Source organism: Canis lupus, unplaced genomic scaffold (assembly GCF_011100685.1).
Source record: "Canis lupus familiaris isolate Mischka breed German Shepherd unplaced genomic scaffold, alternate assembly UU_Cfam_GSD_1.0 chrUn_S2229H2429, whole genome shotgun sequence".
NCBI classification, from domain to species: Eukaryota; Metazoa; Chordata; class Mammalia; order Carnivora; family Canidae; genus Canis; species Canis lupus.
The window spans coordinates 32629-42158 of record NW_023331114.1 but is presented as its reverse complement, the minus strand read 5'-3'; the positions used below and the strand labels follow the sequence as shown (position 1 = coordinate 42158).

Below are 9530 nucleotides of genomic sequence, written 5' to 3'. Positions count from 1 at the left end.
AAACCGAAGCCTTAACCCTGAAGCCTAACCCTAACCCTAACCCTGAGGCCTAAACCTAACCCTAAGGCCTAACCCTGTGGCCTAACCATGAGGACTTACCCTGAGGCCTAACCCTAACCCTAACCCTGTGGCTTAAACCTGAGGCCTAACCCTGAGGCCTAATCCAAAACCCTAACCCTTACGCTTAACCCTAACACTGACCCCAGGCCTAACCATCACTCTAAACCTAAAACCTAACCCTAACCCTCACCCCTAAGCTAAACCTCTAACCCTAATCCCTTGGCCTAACCCCTAACCATAACCCTGAGGCCTAAACCTCACCCCTAACCCTGAGGCCTAACGCTAATGCTAACCCTGAGAACTAACCCTAACCCTAAACCTAAGCCTAACCCCTTACCCTAACCCTAACCCTGAAGCCTAACGATAACCCTCACCCTAACCTGAACCCTACCTCTAACCCTTACCCCTAACCCTAACTATAACCCTGAAGCCTAACCCTAACCCTGATCCTGAGGCCTAACCCTAACCTGAAACATAGATCAGTTTGGAAATTAGATGTGACATGCCATTGAGTTGGATGTATTGTGTTGGTCAGGAACCAGTCATGAGGCACCTCGAGGTGACACAGGGATATTTATGCCACAAGTCATTATCGCTGGGAGCCATGGTGAAGGCTGCGACCCCCAGAGCCCAGAAGGAGGCACCTCTGTCTCATTCAAAATAGAACTGGAAAAATTGGACGGTTTGACTACAGAAGATCACCATGTCTGCACCTTAGAGCATTCCCACCCCATCATGGTGCCCCCATTGAAATGAGGCCGGAGGTCAAGTGAAAACTGTGGAACCTAGTGCACATTCAACTGGTAATCAGTTGGTACCACTCAACCGGTACTCCACTCCATCTTACCTCTTCATGTCAAACCACCATCCTTAAAATTTGCACCTCAGATACACAGAGCACCAGCTCACGTGCATTGCAGATATCATTCATACACCACTGATGATGTCCCTAGGAAGAAGATTCTGACTCTTCTGTCACTGTGCAGGTTGGTAACCTGTGGACTATATGAGAGACACGGTGGGTTAGATAGGTCACAGATCTGGGAAGGCAAGCACAGAAAGAAAGGTCTGAAATCAGCTCCGTCTCAAGAAAAGTAGTACCTTCCTTGCATTTTCAGAGAGTTCTGGCTATGGCATTTTTGACTCCTGATGTACAGTTAAGGAGATGGCATGCGGTAAGCAGTCATCTGCCAAGAAGGGGGTCTGGATAGGTCTGACTGAAGGGAGGGGCCCAAGGGCTGGAATCTTGAAAAAGTGATGTCACTTCCTTGGAGACAAGAGTGTAGTGGATTTAGAACTCTGGTAACCAGGAAGCTGCGTTGAACAATGTCCCTCTTTCCAACTCACTTAACTGGAGCCGGTCAAGAGAACAAGATGTTCTTTTGCGGTTGACCTAATTTCAGTGGCTCTGAGCTTAAGAGAGTCCAGACAGAGAGATGTTCATGTCGCTATGGACGTCAACTCGGTCCCCTTCGCTGAAGCTTCTGGTTATGTGCAGGAGACCTCAACAGGTACCACAAGGCACCTGGGGAAGCCACTGGAGAGCAGGCCACACTGTAATCTCAGCTGAGGGGGCTTGAACCTCTTTCACCCCATTGGGTGTGTGTCCGTTTGTGTATGTGTAAGAGGGTGAGTTAGTGTGAGACTGTGTGTGTGAGTGTGTGTGTGTGTGTCTGTGTGTGTGTGTAGAGGGGACAGAGGAGAGGAACATGCCCTTCCTGGGCAGAAACCAGCTGCCACGGTTTGGAAGCCTGTCACATCTTTGGTGTTCAGACTCCAGGTCATAGTAGGCAAGATGAGAAGGTGAGTGCTGAGGGCCAAGCTCAAGTTCAAGTATGTAAGTCATGAGCGCAAGTGTCTTTCGTGTGGCTTCTCATTTCCAGATGTCCCTTCAGCTGCCCCTGTGATGTGAAGCGGAGAACGCGGTTTCTAAAGGGGATGTCTCCTTGTTGTGTTGTGCAGGGAGTACCCTAATGTCTCTAGGCCCTGTTACATACGGGGCACTGTATTTGCAGAGCTGCACCCAGGAGATCTTGGAGGAGATGTTCTGTGGCTTCAACTCTTCTAACTCCCTAGACAATGATCGGGTGCTCCAGGCAAACAAGGAGCAGTGCTGTTCTGAGGTGAGAATGGGAAGAGGGTTCTCCACAGAGAGATGGCCCCCACGCAAACATGGAGAGAAACCTGGGGCCCTCCTTTAGTGTTTCCACACGAGTGCCGCACAGGCCCAAACACAAAGAGAACATGAACCTCCCCTCCTAACCTTCGGCTATGTCTTAGGTGATCAGACAGTGTTCCCCTAGGTTGGAATGGTGCAGAATAGATTTACTGTTTTTGAAGAGTGGGGGTGGTTGGTTTTTTTCACTCAGAGCAATGAGTGTCTTTCCGTTTCACTACCATTTTCCTGATTTCACCCACGTGCCCCAGGGATCCTGTGTAGAACGCAGCTCTACTGTCCTAGCACAACTTCTGCAGGCCTCACAAAAGATCACAATGAAGACGGTGATTTAAGACAAAAGGAAGGGTTGGATGAAGCCATTGTCTATGTTTATCTCTAAGGTGTCATGTGCCAGAACACATCAGATCTTTGTTGGTCCAACGGGTCATGAGCTGTGTCCGTAGAGGTCCTCATAGTACTCTATCAATGGGGCCGTCTGCCACAGTGATTCAGCCATTCAACGCCATTGGCACTTGACATGATGCCATTCTCTTACCAGGACTGCCATGCTGCAAGCAGCACCTTGTGTGTCTCCACAGACTGTTTACGTTGCTTGATCTGCCATAACCTAGAAGCCCAATTTGGGTGGAAGTCCTCTGATGCCTCCTGACCCAAGTAGCTGGCTCTGCCTTTTGTGTAGAGATCCACACAGGAAATCTTGGATGAGTTGTTCCAAGGGTTCAATTCCTCCATCTCCCCCTGTGAAGCACAGGTGCATCAGCCCACTGACCACAAGCATGGCCGGTCTGGACTGAGAACAAGTCCCATTCATGGGGAAAGTCAGGACCCACAGATGATCAGGGCAAGCCAAGAGCACAGACTAGGAAGAACAGGCCCTAGGTTCCCTGGGGTCTGCCGAAGAAGGTGTTCTCCCTGATCCTTCCTCCCTAGGTCAGGAACAGACCAAGGTACATCAGCTTAGGGGAAATGCCACGGAGTCCATGCTTTGGTCTCTTCTCAGGCCCAATCTGTGGGTTCTTGAGCACCATTTGAGGTGCTAACCCTCTGTGTTCTATCTGCAGTGGGATGTTTACGGATGACTCCATGGAATACTGGTCTTCATAAAAGCTCTGAGTTGAGAGAAATGCGGGTGATGCTCAGCTACTGGAATGTGTTGAAGTTGCCAATGCTCTGTCCTGCGTCCCAAGCAACTAATGGTATTTTGAAGCATAGAACCCTTTTCTGTGTGGGCCCTAAAGTCCTTTTTTCCTGCACAACTTCCCGAGGGGATGGGTGTCTCTGGGCTGAGCGCCAGACCCTGTTCTTCCCAGTGGCCCGTGGTTTGGAAGCTGACTACAGTGCTCCTCCTTGTGTCTCTGGGGTGGAAAGGAACCATCCACCCTGACTCCGGGTGAGGCCTGGACCATGCTGACACTCCGCGAAGGCAGAATGGATACTTTTGTACAGTCCCTTCTGCGATCCGGCAGGAAAGGAGTCTCTCAGAAAATGAAGTCATTTTCCGTGTCTACCAGGTGTTCAGCACAGCCCAAAGGGTCCTGGGCCAGCAACTCTACAGGTGACTGACCACCCCATACACAGCACAGGGCCTGAGGCTCGCCTCTACTACCGGCATGTTTTGGGAATTTCACTGCACCTCTCTGAGCTTCCTTTTCCTCCTCTGAGAAGGGCTGTGAAGAGGATGAACATCATGGGGCTACTGTGGGCAATCCTGACAGAAAACATGGCCTAGACTTCTCTGCTGTGTGGCCCTGTTCAAAGGGCTGCTGGGCATCTTCCTGTGGAGCAGCTGTCTCTCGCCAGCGAAGAAGCTCTCCACATCAAGCCTCATGGGCCTGTGGCAACCTCGGTGTACAGAAGCACGTGGAAAGCAGGCCGTTTTCCTCTTTGCAAAAGACTTCTGGGATTCCATCTAACTGGCCCTGCTCCTTGTCCTTCATGTGTCCAGAGCAGCGGTCAGTGGGGAAGACAGAGCAGCTCATGGTCCACTCAGTAGATGGAAAGTGCTGGTTGGGATTCCTTTCTCCAAGAATAGAGAGAAAGCGCCTAGGATTGCAGCCACATTTCGAAGCACTAACATCATTGAAAGAATACAGTAGATACACTGTCTCGGTCTCAAGTCTAGTCAGAGAGTCAGACAGTCAATCACTCGACCTGTCGTAGGCACGCATGTCCACAGTTGGTTAGATGTGACATCTTCATGGCCGCCGCATGGGATGAATGGATCCACCCACATTTTGACCACGCGGACGGATGATAAGATCAAGGAAGGGCACTGGGTGGCTCAGTCAGTGAGGCCCCTGCTCTCAGGTCAGGCCATGATCCCAGGGACCTGGTTTTTTTGCCCTCTCCCCCTGCAGCTCACCCTGCTTATTCTCTTTCCCTCTCTCCAAGAATTTAAAAAACTTCCTTAAAAGTGTTTGTAAAATATCAAGTAAACCTCGGATGGTCTGAATCCAGTGCGAGAAATTTGATGCATCAAAGGGTTTCCACCCAAACTGGGTTTCCAGGTGATGGCAGATCAAGCAACTTAAACAGTCTGTGGGGTCACACAAGTTGCTCCTTGCAGCTCGGCAGACATGGCAAGAGAATGGCATCATGTCAAGTGCCCAGGGCCTTGAAAAGCTGAATCACTGTGACAACGGCCCCATTGATGGAGTACTGCAAGGCCCTCTAAGGGCACAGCTCATGACCTATTTGGCCTACAACGATCTGATGTATTCTGGCACATGACACCTTAGAGATAAGCATGGAGAATGGCTTCATCCCACCCTTCCTTTTGTCTAAGTCACCGTCTTCAGTGTGATGTTTTGTGTGGTCTGCAGACCTTGTTTAACGACAGAGGTGCTGGGTTCTACACAGGATATTTGGGGCGCGTGGGTGAAATAAGGAAAATGGTAGTGAAACGCAAAGACACTCATTGCTCTGAGTGAAACAAGCAAACCGCCCCCGCTCCTCAAAAACATTAAATCTATTCTGCACCATTCCAACCTAGGGGAACAGTGTCTTATCACCTCAGACATCGCTGGAGGTTAGGAGTGGAGGTTCAGGTCTCTTTGCGGTTTGGCCTATGAGGCAGTCATGTGGAAACACTAAGGGAGGGCCCTAGGTTTCTCTCCATGTTTGTGTGGGGGCCATCTCTCTATGGAGAACCCTCTTCCCATTCTCACCTCAGAACAGCACTGCTCCTTGTTTGCCTTGTGCACCCGATCATTGTCTAGGGAGTTTGATATGCTGAAGCCCCAGAACATCTCCTCTAAGATATTCTGGGTGCAGTTCTGCAAATACAGTGCCCCGTATGTGCAGGGCCAGGAGACATTAGGGTACCCCCTGCACAACACCCAATGGGACATCCCCTTTTTAAATCATGTTCTCCGCTTCACATCACAGGGGCACCTGAAGAGACATCTGCCAAGGAGAAGCCAGATGAAAGAGACTCTTGCGCTCATGACTTACATACTCGTAGTTGAGCTTGGCCCTCAGCACTCACCTTCTCATCTTGCCTGCTATGGCCTGGGGTCTGAACACCAAAGATGTGACAGGCTTCCAAACCATGGCAGCTGGTTTCTGCCCAGGAAGGGCATGTTCCTCTCTGCTGTCCCATCTCCACACAGACAAGCACACAAACACACACACTCACACACACAGTCTCACACAAACACACTCTTACATACACAAACAGGCACACACACAATGAGCCTGAAGGAGGTTCGAGCCCCCTCAGCTGAGATTACAGTGTGACCTGCTCTCCAGTGGCTTCCCCAGGTGCCTTGTAGTACCTGTTGAGGTTTCCCGCATATAACCAGAAGCTTCGGTGAAGAGGGCCGAGCTGACGTCCATAGCGACATGAACATCTCTCTGTCTGGACTCTCTTTTGCCCAGAGCCACTGAAAGTAGGGCAACAGCAACAGAACATCTTGTTCTCTAGTTAAGTGCGCTGGAAAGAAGGACATTCTTCAATGCAGCATCCTGGTTACCAGAGTTCTAAATCCACTACACTCTTGTCTCCAAGGAAGTGACATCACTTTTTCAAGATTCCAGCCCTTGGGCCCCTCCCTTCAGTCAGACCTATCCAGACCCCCTTCTTGGCAGATGACTGCTTACCCCATGCCATCTCCTTAACTGTACATCAGGAGTCAAAAATGCCATAGCCACAACTCTCTGAAAATGTAAGGAAGGTCTTACTTTTCTGGAGACGGAGCTGAATTCAGACCTTTCTTTCTGTGCTTGTTTTCCCAGATCTGTGACCTATCTAACCCACCATGTCTCTCACATAGTCCCCAGGTTCCCACCCTGCACGGTGATAGAAGAGGCAGAATCTCCTACCTTGGGACATCATCAGGGGTCTATTGATGATCTTTGTAATGCACGTGAGCTGGTGCCCTGTGTATCTGAGGCGCAATTTTAAGGATGGTGCATTGACATGTGGAGGTGAGTTTTGGGGTGGAGTACCACTTGAAAGTGGTCTCGGTTCCAGCAACAGAATATTACAATGATCACTTTACCTCCGGCCTCATTTCAATGGGGGCACCATGATGGGGTGGGAATGCTCCAAAATGCATACATGGTCATCTTCTGTTGTCAAACCCTCCAAATGTGTCCTGTTCTATTTTGAATGAGTCTGAGGTGCCTCCTTCTGGGCTCTGGGGGTCATAGCCTTCACCATGGCTCCCAGCGATAATGACCTGTGGCATAAATATTCCTGTGTCACCCCGAGGTGTTTTGTGACTGGGATCTGAACAACAGGCTACATTCAACACAATGGCATGTCACATCTAAGTTCCAAATTGAACTATGCTTAGGGTTAGGGCTAGCATTTGGATTGGGGTTAGGGTTAGTTTTACGGTGTAGGGTTAGGTTTATGTTTAGGGTTAGGGTTAGTGTTTAGGGTGAGTGTAAGAGTTACTGTTTAGCTTAGCGATTAGGGTTATGGTTTATGGGTAGAGTTAGGTTTCAATTTTGGCTTCAGGTCCAAGTTCTGGAAGGTTAGCGTTGGGTGAGTGTTTGTGTTCTGGTTGGGGTTAGAATTCCGATTAGCATTCGGGTTAGGGTTAGCGTTAGGTTTAGGGTTAGGGTTCTTGTCCTAGATCGGGTTAGCATTTGGTTTCGATATCAGGATGAGGTTTGTTTAATGTTAGGGTTCGGGTCTAGGTAACGTAACCCACAAGTGGCTCCCTTTGACTCATTTGTCTCTTCACAGGAACACTCCGACATGAAGCCCTCCTAATGGAAATCAAGAGATCTATGTGATCCTGGGCTGACAGTCGCTCTCCAGCGACAACCCTTGTAGTCTCCCAACCTGCTCTGTGAAGGCATCAAGGTTCTCCTTGTGGATCCAAAGACCAATCCGAGGTTTACTTGATATTTTACAAACACTTTTAAGGAAGTTTTTAAATTCTTGGAGAGAGGGAAAGAGAATAAGCAGGGTGAGCTGCAGGGGGAGAGGGCAAAGCAGGCTCCCCAGTGTGCTGGGAGTCCAATGGAGGTCTCAAAGCCAGGTCCAAGGAATCATGGCCTAACCAGAAAGCAGGAGCCTCACTGACTGAGCCACCCAGTGCCCTTCCTTGATCTTATCTTCCATCCGAGTGGTCGAAATGTGGGTGGATCCATTCATCCCATGTGACGGCCATGAGTTCCTTCAATAATTTGGCTTTTGTGGACATTGCTGCTATAAACATCGGAGTGCATGTGTCCTAGCATTTCCCTGCATCTGTATCTTGGGAAAATCCCCAGCAGTGCAATTGCTGGGTCATAGGGCAGATCTATTTTTACTCTTTGTGGAACCTTCATACTGTTTTCCAGAGTGGCTACACCAATTCACATTCCCACCAACAGTGCAGGAGGGTTCCCCTTTCTCCACATCCTCTCCAAAATTTGTATTTTCCTGCTTTGTTAATTTTCCCAATTCTCACTGGTGTTAGGTGGGATCTCATTGTGGTTTTGATTTGTATTTCCCTGATGGCAAGTGATCCGGAGCATTTCCTCATGTGCTTGTTGGCCATGTCTATGTCTCCCTCTGTGAGACTTCTGTTCATGTCTTTGGGCTGTTTCATGATTGGATTGTTTGTTTCTTTGGTTTTTTTTTTTTTAATTTAATTTTATTTTTTAAAAGATTTATTTATTTATTTATTTATTTATTTATTTATTTATTATAGACAGAGAGAGAGAGAGAGAGAGAGAGAGAGAGGCAGAGACACAGGCGGAGGGAGAAGCAGGCTCCATGCCGGGAACCCGATGCGGGACTTGATCCCGGGACTCCAGGATCATGGCCTGGGCCAAAGGCAGGCGCTAAACTGCTGAGCCACCCAGGGATCCCCTGTTTGTTTCTTTGCTGCTGAGTTTAATAATTTCTTTGTAGATCTTGGAAATTAGCCCTTTATCTGATACATCATCTGCAAATATCTTCTCCCATTCTGTCCGTTGTCTTTTAGTTTTGTTGACTCTTTCTTCTGCTGTGCAAAACCTTCTTTTTTTATGAAGTCCCAATAGTTCTTTTTGCTTTTGTTTCTCTTGCCTCCATGGATGAATCTTGCAAGAAATTACTGGGGCCAAGTTCAAAAAGTGTTTTGCCTGTGTTCTCCTCTAGGATTTTGATGGAATCTTGTCCCACATTAAGAGCTTTCATCCATTTTGAGTTTAACTTTTTTATGGTACAAGTGAGTTGTCTAGTTTCATGCTTCAGCATGTGGAAGTCCAATTTTCCCAACAACATTTATTAAGTAGACTGTCTTTTTTCCACTGGATAGTCTTTCCTCCTTTGTTGAATACTAGTTGACCATAAAGTTGAGGGTCCACTTCTGGATTCTCTCTTATGTTCCATTGATCTATGTGTCTGTTTTTGTGCCAGTACCACACTGTCTTGTTGACCATAGCTTTGTGGTACAACGTGAAATCTGGCATTGTGATGCCCCCAGCTATGGTTTTGTTTTTTAAAATTCCCCTGGCTATTCGGGGTCTTTTCTGATTCCACACAAATCTTAAGATGATTTGTTCCAACTCTCTGAAGAAAGTCTATGGTATTTTATAAGGATTGCTTTAAATGTGTAAATTGCTCTGGGTTACATTGACGTTTTCACAATATTATTTCTTTCAATCCATGAGCCTGGAATATTTTTTTCACCTCTTTGTGTCTTTTTCAATTTCTTTCAGAAGTGTTCTGTAGTTTTTAGGGTATAGATCCTTTACCTCTTTGGTTAGGTTTATTCCGAGGTATGTTATGTTTTGGGGTGCAATTGTAAATCGGATTGACTCCTTAATTTCTCTTTCTTCAGTCTCATTGTTAGTGTATAGAAAT

General features: G+C 47.9%; 1 long non-coding RNA gene across 3 annotated transcripts; it reads left to right on the top strand.

The window, feature by feature from the left end:
• Positions 1-1409: 1409 nt before the first annotated feature.
• On the top strand, positions 1410-7984 carry LOC119879050. Of its 3 annotated transcripts, none has more exons than XR_005387306.1 (5): positions 1410-1571; positions 2076-2183; positions 3301-3435; positions 6514-6667; positions 7437-7984. It is a non-coding gene; the product is annotated as an uncharacterized LOC119879050 (long non-coding RNA). The 3 variants fall into 3 exon arrangements; XR_005387305.1 differs by having other exon boundaries at positions 2023-2183; XR_005387304.1 differs by lacking the exons at positions 2076-2183; positions 3301-3435 and adding an exon at positions 5627-6405.
• The last annotated feature ends 1546 nt before the right edge of the window (positions 7985-9530 follow it).